The sequence below is a fragment of the Vicugna pacos genome, chromosome 15, assembly GCF_048564905.1.
Source record: "Vicugna pacos chromosome 15, VicPac4, whole genome shotgun sequence".
Lineage (NCBI taxonomy): Eukaryota > Metazoa > Chordata > Mammalia > Artiodactyla > Camelidae > Vicugna > Vicugna pacos.
Genome location: NC_133001.1, coordinates 54,951,332 through 54,963,433, shown reverse-complemented (window position 1 = coordinate 54,963,433; position 12,102 = coordinate 54,951,332). Strand labels below are relative to the sequence as shown.

At 50.8% G+C, this 12,102-nt stretch overlaps 1 protein-coding gene across 2 annotated transcripts in view; it reads left to right on the top strand.

The window, feature by feature from the left end:
- The window catches only part of HPCAL1 (hippocalcin like 1), a 96,584-nt gene that overhangs the window by 19,959 nt on the left and 64,523 nt on the right, over nucleotides 1-12,102 (top strand). The window lies entirely within an intron of this gene.

Sequence of the window (12,102 nt, the reverse complement as noted above, 5' to 3'; positions counted from 1 at the left end):
AGCATCCTCCAAGGGGATGAGCCTGTCCGGGCCGTGAGCCGGGGCCCGCCTTCCCTGTGGCCCAGGGCCCCGTGCGGCAGCATGTGGACAGGGGCTCCTGTCGCCTCAGTTCACCTGGAATCTGGCTCCACCTTCCCCACTACTCCTGGGATTGGCAGCCATGGCTAAGCGTTGGAGAAATACCTATATTGTTCTGGATTGTGTTAGATAGAATTTCAAAACGTGCATTTCGTGCACAGCAGTTCTATTACCCCCAAAATGTGGAGAGCAGCTCCCCGGGCAGCTCTTGTGGGTGAGCCGTGGGAATAAAGTGCCCGTACCTTCTCTGGAGCCCCCGCAGTGGCCAGTGGTGGGTTAGATCTCGGCTCTTCGCTTCTTGGCCCTGTGAGCCCCGAGCAAGTCCCTTAACTGCTCTGAGCCTCCGTTTCCTCACGTGTAAATGACACTGACCGGGGAAGGCTGTCATGGGGATTAAATTAGTGAGTGCATGTTAAAGTGGTATTATGTTCATGTTAGTTATTCTGGTAATGATTGGGCTCAATTAGTTTTTTTTTCTGATTTATTTTAAAGACTGGATAGGAACCAATTTACCAGAGTCATCTGTGGGTGTAAGTATTCTCACCTTTAGCCAAGACTTAATTTTGGCCAAGAGCGTTGTCTTATTCTGGTAGAGAATGGCGTTATTCAGAGCCGAACTGTGCGGGACTTTATTCTCTGGGTAGCATTCTCTGCAGATGGCGTTAACGCTAATGACTTACTATATATGTATTCACAAGTGGGTGATTTATGGTTAACACCAGACCCGTAACTTTTCATTTCCTGGTTGATGTATCAGAAGCTTCATTCGTAATGGCCTGTTAGATTTAGTAAGTGTAAAAAGACTTCAGTTGAGGCCATTTCTGTCCCCGCGCTGTTCTGTTCGTGTGGTTCTGAGGCAGCGGCCTGGAGTGTTGGGTGGGACAGCCAAGGGCGTGGGCGCTTGATTCCCTGTGTGGTCTTCTTTGTCTCCCCCGGCCCTCTTCGTGGTAGGCAGGTGCTGGCAAGGATCCCCATTTTACAGAGGAGGACACTGAGGCCCAGAGAGGTTAAGTCATTTCTCTGAGGGGGTCACAGCTCTGCACGGGAACTCAGATGTGTCTGACTCCAGCCTGGAACAGCGCCTAGCACGGACCAGGTGCTCAGTAAGATTTGTTCACCATGATCTGGGTAACTCTCCCACCTGAACACTCACTACCCTGGATGTGCTGGCCTATGAGGGGTTGTCGGGGAAAATTATTAAATGCAACTTCCTGGCCACCTCCCACCTTTCCTGTATCAGGGACACTAGGGGTGAGCCTCCGAATGCCTGTGAGCTGCCCTGGAGGGACTTATGCAGCCAGAAGTTAGAAACCCACGGCTCCAGCTTTGTGGAATCCATCTCCTTAAGAGTCTTGTGGTAGGCAGCATAATTGCCCCCTGCAAGGGTTCCACATTTTAATCCCTGGAGCCTGTGATTAAAATTGAGGACCTTGACCTGGGGAGAGTGTCCTGCATGGTCAGGGTGGACCCAGTGCCACCATGGGTGAATTCTTAAAAGGGAGGAGACTTTCCCAGCTGTAGTCAGCCCGATGGCAATGTGATTTAAGACAGGGCAGATATGCAACGCAGCGCTGCTGCTGGCTTTGCAGATGGAGGAAGGGGCCACGAGCCAAGAGATGTGGGTGGCTGGTAGAAGCTGGAAAAGGCAAGGAAACAGATTCTCCCTTAGAACCTCCAGAACAGATGCAGCCCTGCGACACCTGCATCTCCGTGAGACCTGTGTCTCCAGGTGGGGCCAGGCAGGCGTGGTGCCCAGCTGCAGGAACTCCAAGTTAAAAGATTCCTGTAACAAAGTGCGTTTGAAGATGCTGGTCCTGTCAACGAGGCCTCAGATTTGCCGTGTTTTGTCTAATAAAGGAGCAGCAATAGGCCCCTGGTCTGCGCGGGCTGCGGCCACATGGAGCAGAGCGCGGCTCTAAGACTCTGGCTCTAGGATCAGCCGAGCTCTGCAGGTCTTCAGCCCTCAGAACATTTCCTGTTATTTAAAACTTGGTTCTTTTGATTTTTTTGTTTTCTTTTAAACTGAAGACTTTGTGTAGTTTCTGTGGTGAGCGAGAGGTGTTTTCCTGTTCCGAGTGGCCCTGTGATCTCCGAGTGTGTGATGAGGGCCTCCTGATGGTGTCAGGGAGGCCTCGATGGTCCACCTTCTGATGAGGAAGAAAGGTGATAAACCCTGAACTTTGGGGTAGATGGTTACCACTTACAGAATGCTTTCACAGGCAGATTCTTGTTGGGTCCTTGAAGGATAGGGGTTGGGAGCATTAGCTTTGGAGGGGGTGGGGGACGGTGCTGTCCCTCCCACCCCTTGCAAGGTCAGTTACTAACCACACCGCTCTGTTTTCCCTCTGATGGAGACGCTTCAACCACAGGGAAATCTCACAGCTCTGGAGGCTGAAAGTCTGAGATCCGGGTGTCAGCAGGGTTGGTTCCTTCCGAGGCCTCTCTCCTCGGCTTGTAGATGACCACCTCCATACTGTGTCCTCACATGGTCGTCCCTCTGTGTGAGTCTGTGTCCTGATCTCCTCTTCTTCTAAGGACACCAAGTCAGATTGGATTTGGTCCACCCATGTGACCTCATTTTAATTTAATCACCCTTTTAAAGAGCCTGTCTCCAAATACAGTCACATTCTGAGGTCCTGGGGGTTAGGATGTCAGCATATGAGTCTGGGAGGCAGAACTCAGGCAGTCACACATGGGAATGCTAGCGTTCACCTGTTCACCTGATAAGGCTGGGAAGGGATTAATTTAAATGGTGATGTATTTAAGTGCTTAGCACCCTCAGGAGGAAAAGGAAAAGGAAAAGGACTCTTTCTTCAGCGCCTCTTCCCAGCGGGGTCTAGGTTCTTGCTAGACCTTCCCTCACTTGATGTGCGCAGGCTGCTCTCCACACCTGTTTCTCAAAGCCTGGACCCTGACCATCTGCCTGAGAATGCAGATTCATAGGCCCCATGCTGCCTTGTGGAGTCAGAAGCTACTGGTTTGGGACCTGGGAATTTTCATTTTAAATCAGTATTGCAAGCACAGGAACTGTACTTTGAGAACCGCTGCTCAAAGCCTTGTTGATTCTGCCTCCCTAGTGCAGTCCCGTCCACGGCCCTCTTGTCCACTGTCCTGATGTGATCGTGGCCCATTCCCCGCCCCTCCCAGGGACCAGGCCGTCCCACTTCCCTGCTCGGCTCCGTTTCCATCCATGCCTCCCGTCTCTTCTCCCAGCTGCAGGAGTGACTTTCCTAAGCCACACACTACTGCTCTGCCCTCCCCATGCGCACTTCGGGGACTTGCCAGGAGTCTGCAGAGAGCAACTCCAGCTCTGGGGGCTGCCCGGCATGCAGGTTTGTCCTGCTTGGGCTCCCGCCCACCTCGCTGCCACTCCCCAGGTGCCCCGGCCCCAGCCTTCGGGAGATGCTGCCTCTCCCGCCTCCTAGGCTTTGCACATGCCCTGCCTGCCGCCCGAAGACCACACCTGTCACCCTTCCTCCTGTGTTTCCTCCGGTCTGAGTCCTCAAGCACAGGGCTAGGCCTCCTTCATGTCCTTTAGGGCACAGAGCATGGTCCCTGGATCCGGGAGACACTCAAGGAATCTTTGTTGGCTGCATGGATGAAGGAAGTGATTTTCCAGGGTAAGACGCGAACTCCCAGTAACTTTTTCAAGTCTGCATCGCGGCCGGTGGGAAAGCTGGGCTGGCCATCCTTCCTGGTGGATGTGTTCTCGGGGTGCGGGAGGCCATTCACTCCGTGTGTTCGCGTGTTCTGTGCCTTGGCCACCTCCTCACTTGTTCCAGGTGCCGTGTCGTCTCGGGTTGCTCCTTCCTCCCCATCTCACGAGGTGTTTCTGATCATCTTGGATTTGGAAATAACTAAGCCACCATCACTTGCTCGGCCACATTGGCCACACCTGGCTGAGCTTGCTGCCTGTGTTGGTGACATGCCCTTAGCACGGCTTAGGGAGGGAGCCCTGTGTCAGCTGCGGTCATCTCCCTCGGAGCCCTGAGGACCTGTCATCATCCCACCAGGAGCCCCGTGTCACCTGTTGTCATTTCACCAGGAGCCCTGTATCACCTGTTGTTATATCAGGAGAGAGCCCTGTGTCACCTGTCATCATGACAGTTGGGAGGCTCATGTCACCTGTTGATACCTTGTGGGGAGCCCTGTGTCACCTGTCCTCATCTCACGCTCTTCGACTGCTGGCTGCGCTGTAACCTGGCACGTACCTGCACTCGCTCCAAGGGTCCTGGTCGGGCTGAGCCGTCGCTGCTGACCACTCTGCGGAGGAGCCGCCGGGGATGCGGGGGCACAGGGGTCGCTGAGCCTGGTGAGCTGCTCCTCCTGCCCCGCCGCCCCTCACCCGCATCTTCATTTTATTGAGATGCTGGGTAAGATTTCATTTTTAAATCCTTAGTCAAAATGTTTGAAAACGCTAACCGAGACAGTCTCTAAGGCCCTTCCAGCACCAGCCTCCTTTGGCTGGTAAAGCTCGTCCCTTCAGCACTGTGGGTGTATTCGCTGGACGTCACTAAGGTCAGAATGCCTGTCCCCTGTCCCTCAGGGCACCCAGAGTGGATGAGGGAGGATGGCCGGCAGGAAAGGCAGCTTGGGACGTGGCAGATGGGCCCCCCAGGTGTGAGGCGGGGGACGAGCACCTGTCCTGGCCTGGAGCTTCCACAGAGGCCCCCGCTGGTCACTTCACAGACATGTTCCAGGCCACGTGGCTGACTCTTCGGCCACAGCTGCCCCCTCCCTGCCTGGCGGATGTGGCCTACACTTTAGGGGGCTGAACACAGCTTTGGGGAGCAGGGTCCCCGGCAGACGGGAGATCGCAGGGGCTCCAGCGGAAGAGAAGGACTCTGCAGACATCCCATCACGGAACCTGAGAGACAGTAGCCGCTGGAGAGAGGTGGGCAGGCTTTCTGAAAAAGGGCTTGAGGCTTTTAGCCTTGTGGAACTTGGCATGCAGTTTTGAGTGTTAATTTGTGCCATGATGCGTGGAGCAGGCTGCCGTGTGTGAATTTTCCTTGTCCTGCCACTAGCATCAAACCTGGAGTGGGTCCCGCCTCCCAGGGCTCACGAAGGTCCCTCCGCCCCGACACGAGGGCAGAATCGCTTGTTTTATGGTCTCTCAGAGACGGTGGGTCCTTAGCACTCTTATCTCATCCGCCTCCCTTCCTACTTCTGTGAAAGATGACAGGGCGGTTCCAAGGGGAAGTGACTTGCCCGAGGTCACCCAGTTGGAAGCAGCGCTGGCCTAGAGCCTGCGTCCTCCCACTGTGTTCCCCCGTGTGTCCCCAGCCCATCTCCCTTCCCTCCGGTTCCCGCTCGCCTCCTAAGCATTTCCCATCTTATTCCATTGAAGACCTCGTTACAGATGAATTCATCATGTCTTCTGACTTTTTCTTTTTTAATGTTTCTGCTTAAGTCCCTGAACCTGACAGGTTTCCGTCTTCTCTGGAACTGCCCTCTTCCTCTCCAGTCACTGCCGCAGCCCCACCACCCAGTGGTTCTGGAGAAGTCCATCTCGACCCTCGCCAACCCTTCTTTGGGCAGCTTCTGCCCAGAGTGGGTAGGATGCAGGGCTCTCGTGTCCCCAAACTCCCTGCCAGGCCACAGGCTGTTACACATTACCCTGACACTTGCTAAATGGTAGGGAGCTTTATTCAAGACTATGGAAAAAGGGGTTGACCCTGTTAAAACAAGGGAGAGTACAGAAAGGACCAAAGGGGACTCATAGCCAAGGAGCGGGGTCAGGGGTCAGTGGATGGAAAGTTACTAAGAGGACGCATCAAAGGTTGGGGGGTTCTTGCTTAGCTGGCCTAACAGGATTGCTGCTACAGGCAGGTCAAGGGCTTCAACATCAAAGGTGGAGGATGAGGAACAGGATCAGCGATGGGGGATCAGATATCAAGGGTTGGGGGAATTCTCCATGAGCTGGAAGATGCAGGCCGAAGTCAGGGGGACCCAAAGTCGGGGGGCCCCGGCAGAGGCCTGGTGGGGAGAAGGGCTCCTTGGGGCAGGACTGAGCAGTAACTGGACGGGTGGGATGCTTAGGGCTTGGTATGAGCTGGGGCCTGCTGGGTTTGGTCTCTTGGGCAGAGGTGGACAAAGCTACTCCTTTTAAAGTTGATTTGTTCCCCTCTGATACAAGCAGTGTGTTTTCGCTGAAGAGTCTCGGGAAGCACAGAGGAGCATAAATCAAGTGGTCATAATTAATTGTGGATGCTTGTGTCTGTGTTTGGGGTTTGGCATTTCTCACTCTGATCCCTGCTCTCTGTAAACCCTCTAAGGGAGGTTCAGCCTGCCCTGGAGGTCAAGGGATCCAACATGTTGGTCTCAGCAGCCTCCTGCCTTCAGCACAGGTAGCGGGAAGCCAGTCCCTCCAGGGGTGGGTGCTGGCTGCAGCCTGCCGGGTAGCTCCCCAGGGTCCTGACGCCAGGTGTGCCTTCACCTGGCCACACCCAGGGGTGGGGCATCGCCTCGGATGAGTTTCCAGAGCTTGTCTTTGCGAGGAAGCAGGGGTATACCTTCCTCCGCCCCAAGCCTTTCCTGTAAACTAGAATTCCTTCATGCTCACAAAGCTGACACGTTCCAGTGTTCAACCGTGGCCATTTTGCTTTTGAGCTTGACTTCAGTTTTGAAGAAATTATTTGTTTTTTAACACAAAAATTCTGCATCTTGGATGAGATTGGAAAACATGGAAAAGCAAAGAAGGAAAAAAAATCCCCCGTAACCACCTGCCGCCCATGTAACTCTTGATAGCGTGCTCTTGTGTGCCCCTCAGGAGTTGTTCTTGTCTCCGTGATGGTGTCCATGACGTCTGGAAGCATCGGCAGGTAGACACGTCATCAAGAACATCTTCAGCCTGTGAAGGAACAGAAGAATGTCCTGTGTCCAGACTTTATACATGCCCAGTAGTTACTTGTAATAGAAATGTGTATATTTAGCCACAATAAGATCATAGTTTCATTTATTTTGATTAATGGTTCTGTAAAGCTCTGTAAACATGACAGATGGGCATAAAATAGTATCTCATGGTGGTTTTACATTGTACTTTCCTGAGTTCTAGTGAGGTGGAACACCTGTTCAGTACGTCTGTTAGCCTTTTTGGTTTCCTCTGGCGTGAACTGTGTGTTCATTTCCTTTGCCCAGTTTTTCTTTGGGTAGATTATGTTTTTCTTATTGATTTATAGATATTTTTATATTTTGGAGATCTTATATCATCCTTTGTCAGTAGTACTATTTTATTTTCTGCTTTTTAAAGTTAACACATTGAGAATGTTTTTCCATGCTATTGTATACTTCATTTTATTGGCCTTCCACTGTGGAGATAGATAGATAGATAGATAGATAGATAGATAGATAGATAGAAAGAATTTAGCTGGCCATTAATGTTGTTTGCAGTTTTGCATTAGTAGGAACACAGCTGTGTGTCAGTCAGCTAAGTTACATTCCGGTAACAAATGACCCCCCAAATCTCTGTGGTTTACAGCATCATAAGTTTTTCTCTTGCTCAGGTTACGTAATGCTCCCCTGGTGGCTATGGCTCTGCTTGATGCCCTCATCCCAGGGGGACTGGGACTGACAGAGCAGCCCCATGTGAGACATTGCTGGTCTCGTGGCAAAGAAGAAAAGATGGTGGAGGACCATGGTTCTTTAAGCTTCTGCTCAGAAGCAGGAATTGACATGTGCCACATGTCAGTTCGCCTCGCATTTCATTGGCTAAAGCAAACCGTGTGGCCAGGCCTGATGTCAGTGGGGTGGGAAGTATCCCCCCTCCCCCCACAGTGGGGGGAGGGCCAGTGACTGTTTTGAGCAATACAGTTTACCGCATGTTATGATGACTATTTCTCTACCTCCCTCCCCCAGCTTGGGTGGTTATGCCTCAGGGTAAATTCTCTGAAGTAGATTTGCTAAGTTAGGAATATGCACATTTGTAAAGATTTTGTTGTTTGTTAGCTGGGTTTTAACTGTTGCTGAGTGTCTGCTGTGAAATTACAAGGAATTATTAGCCCTGATGACCATTTTTAAAGGAAAAACATATCATTACATGGAAGTACTTCACTGCATCCTCTTCCCCCATGACCGTAACCATTTGTGTAGTTGATAGTTGTCATATTGCTTTCATATTTTATTTACTTCTCACAGCCACCTTGGAAGGTTTGGTGTCTCATCGCTGTTCTATGGACAAGATGCCTGAGGCTCAGAGAAGTTGAGATGTTTGCTCAGGGCTACACAGCTAGTAATGAGGAGAAACCCTGACTCCAGCCCAGTCCTGGGCTCTTTCTTTGCCTTTCTGGCCTTTGGAAGCTGTGACTAAAATCTCGCCACCTACCCCCTTGTTCCCCACTTTACAACCTGCCTCTTCATCACCCCCATTCTCCAGCTCAGCCTCCTTTTCCAGTTGCGCCCAGTGGCTGGGGATGCAGTCCTCTGGGAAGGAAGCACCCGGCCCCATCCTGGGCTTAGAAACGCCCCGTTGGTGTCCCTGGTGGCACTGCAGAGCGTGCCCTCTGAGGACGAGCCGCCACTGCTGCGCTGGCTTAATCTGTATCGCTGACCATCTTTGGATTTGGGGAGGGGATTTACTATATTTAGAAAAAGTTAAGGGAGCATCATAAATCCTGTTAGTGGGCGGAACTGAAGAGATGGGATTCTTTATTGAGGAGGCTGACTTTTTCTTAGGAGTGGTGCATTTGAGACCAAAAAGACTGGGTTAAGTGATGGTTAAATGCTGAAAACTCATGGTGGGGGGGGTCACCATAAATGGCAAGACTCCTTCTTCAGTCTCTCATGGAACCACAGCTTCCTGGCTGGTCTCCAGAACAGAGGAGAAACTGAGCTTGGAAGAGTACCTTGTGCTTCTTTGAGATGGAGGTGACATTCTGTTATCTTTCAGGTTATTCATTTTCTTGGACCCTACAGTTCACTCATGAGTAAGATGTTAAAGTCTTTTCTGCCTCCTTTGTGTGGTTGCAGGGAGCAGCCAGAGAGATTTCACAGTTTAGAGCGAAATCTAAATGTGTATAATATAAATGGATACCCTCTCTGAGATGACTGAAATCAAAAAGCTGGACAATCGCAAGTGTTGGTGAAGATGCGGAGAAATAGAAGCATTGCTGGTGGGAGTGTAAAATGGTGTGGCCGCTTGGGGAAAACAATTTGGCATTCCTCCAACAATTAAGAGTTACCATATGACATAGCAATTCCATTCCCAGAGAATGGAAAATGCATGTTCACACAAAACTTGTACACAATTGTTCATAACAGCATTACTCATAATAGCCCGAATGTGGAGCAACTCAAATGCCCATCAGTTGATAAATCGATAAGCAAAATATGGTATATCCACGCAGTGGAATATTACCCAGCCATAAAAAGGAATGAAACACTGATACGTGCTTCAACATGGATGACTCTTGAAAACATTATACTCAATGAAAGAAGCCAGACACAAAAGGATTGGAAATCACGGAATTGTATACTTTAAAAACAAAACAAAGCAAATAATAATGGACATATTTTAACAAACTATTAAGGCAACATAAGGGAACAGGGTGTGAAATTTTGGAACCAGACAGGCTTGGATATTAGTTGTGTGATTTTTAAAAATTGATTGCTTAATCTTTTTGAGCCTCAGGCACCCCATCTGTAAAGTGGGGATAATTCCCACATTGTAGGGTTGGAGCACGGACTCAGCGAGGTGATGCACTCGCAGGTGCTTATGGAGTGGTGGCTATGATTAGTTGGCCACCTTCTCTGTGCCCAGCTCAGTGTGCCAGCCATGGTAGTGTGGTCGTGGTGGCTCATGATTTAATGATGGGAGGGAATGCAAGCTAATGTCTACTGGGTGCTTACTACATGCCAGTGCCTGATGTCTAAGTGCTTTACTTGTACCATGTCTTTAATTCTCAGAGCAACCCCATAGCACCCTGAGATAGCTACGATGGACTGAGGATGTTTCTCAGGAAACCCCGGGTGGGGGCAGTGGGCGCCACACAGAGGGAATGAGATGTGCAACGAGTTGGGCGTCTGAAGCTGGGTAATGGGGGCCCACTGTTCATTATACTGGTCTCTGTGTTTTGTATATATTGGACTTTTTCTACAATAAAACGTTTAAAAACCAACAATGACACTAGGAAGGCACTACAATTCGTTTTACAGATGGGAAAGTCGGGGTACAGAGCGTGCAAGGTTACATAGCAAGACTGAAAGACAGCTCACTACAGTCTTCTGGACGCTGGGGCTTAGCAACCAGACGGGTGACACAGGTCCCCGGGGCCAGTGGGTCTCCCGGGGTAACTTGAGACAAGTTCTTCCTACTGCCGGAGCCGCAGGGAGCCTGGGGTTCCTGCTTCACCCGACCACAGCTGATACCCGCCTTCTTCCCCATCGCGAGAGATCCGGGCTTGACTGGTGGGAGATTGAAGGCTGTGACTTAAAGAGGGGAGACATTTTCCTTCTGCCCCTCAATGCAGGGATTCTTGGATAACCAGGGCTTCATGACATCGGATGAAGTCCTTTCACCTGATTATGTGGATCTGGTAAGGTCTGTGGGCATGTGACATCACTTTGTTTCTCATATTGTGACCTTTCAAAAATTTGGGAATCAAATTGGGGCGGGGTGGCGGTGGGGGCATGTGCTTCCTTTTCCCACCCCATCTCCCTCCCTTCACCCCATCTCCGCTCCCTTCACACAGAGTGGCAATAAGACAGACCTGAGTATGAAATTTAGCCTCCTGACCAGCTGTGTGGCCTTGGAGAAATGGTTTAACCTCTCTGAGCCCAGTTTCTTCACCTGAGCAGGAAAGCTATTGATGCATCTTTTATTGAGTACTGGAGCTCCTGGGTGTGGTCTCCAGGCTGCTCCAACCACGGAAGGCATAACTACTATGTTATAGGTTCTGTGGCTAAGAACTGCACTGCAATCTTGATAATGTTTTAAAGGATAATGTTTTCCAAGGATTGGCGGAGAAATGTTCTAGTTATTAACGTTTCTTTACTGGTGGGTAATTCAGAACGTCACTTAAAATAGAAGAGGTGCTGACTTTGAGAGACCACCTATAAATGGCTGTGGGAACGCCCCCTGAGGGGGTGACAGCACCTGTTTGTCCCACCGGGATGCAGGCTCACAGGGAGTGGCTGGGCCACTAGGTCTGTAAGTGACAGAACTGGGCTCCAACCCCAAGCTTGTCACCCCCCGAAGCTTTGCTTTCACTTCAGGTATCAAGGGAGTCTTCTTTGGGACCTAGTCTGATCCATAAAGAGCCTTTGAGAAGAAACTGCAGCCTGCAGGCCCTGCAGCCTTATGGGGCCCTGGCTCCCTGGCCGGCTCCAAAGCCCAGAGCCCCTTCCCTCCCCGGTCCCCGAGTCCCTGTCGTGTTGACTTCCCTCTGGGTAAGAAAGAGCTCTTATAATCATGATGATTTTATTAAATTAACCCTCAAACTTCTCTTCTTTGGGCTAAATCATCCCCTTTCCCCCTCTCCCCTCAGAACATCTGTCATAAATTCTAGACGCTGTATTGGACATGCAGTAAATTCCAAATAAATTACATGACAGCCCACCAAGCTAAGCTCCACAGAATGCACCTGGAGGGAGGTTTTCAGCAGAGTTGTACTTTCAGTTGGCTGTCCTGGGCAATGTTTGTTACAGCCTAGGCGGACGACCCAAAAGTCTAGATGTAAAATGGAAATTGTGGCAGAAATTGAACTCTAGGGTTGCTTCTCTGTCAGGCTCGGCTGTGATGGCAGGGTTGGGGCTGGGTCTTTAAGCAAAACTCTCCTTAGAGGCAAGGAAGCTGCCCCAAGACTTCAGAAACCTAAACTGGAGCTGTTGGCTTGGACAAATTCGGGAAGTGATTCCAGGGCCGCGTAACTGTGTTGCAAGAACGCCCGAGGCGGGTGGGGGAGCTCAGCGGGAGCAGAAGCTGGCCGACCAGTGTTTCCGGAGGGGTGTGACTGTGTTAAAGCAACGCCTTTTTGATTACCCTCTGGGAAATTCAGATATTTTGAAAAGATCCAGAAGTTGGGAGTT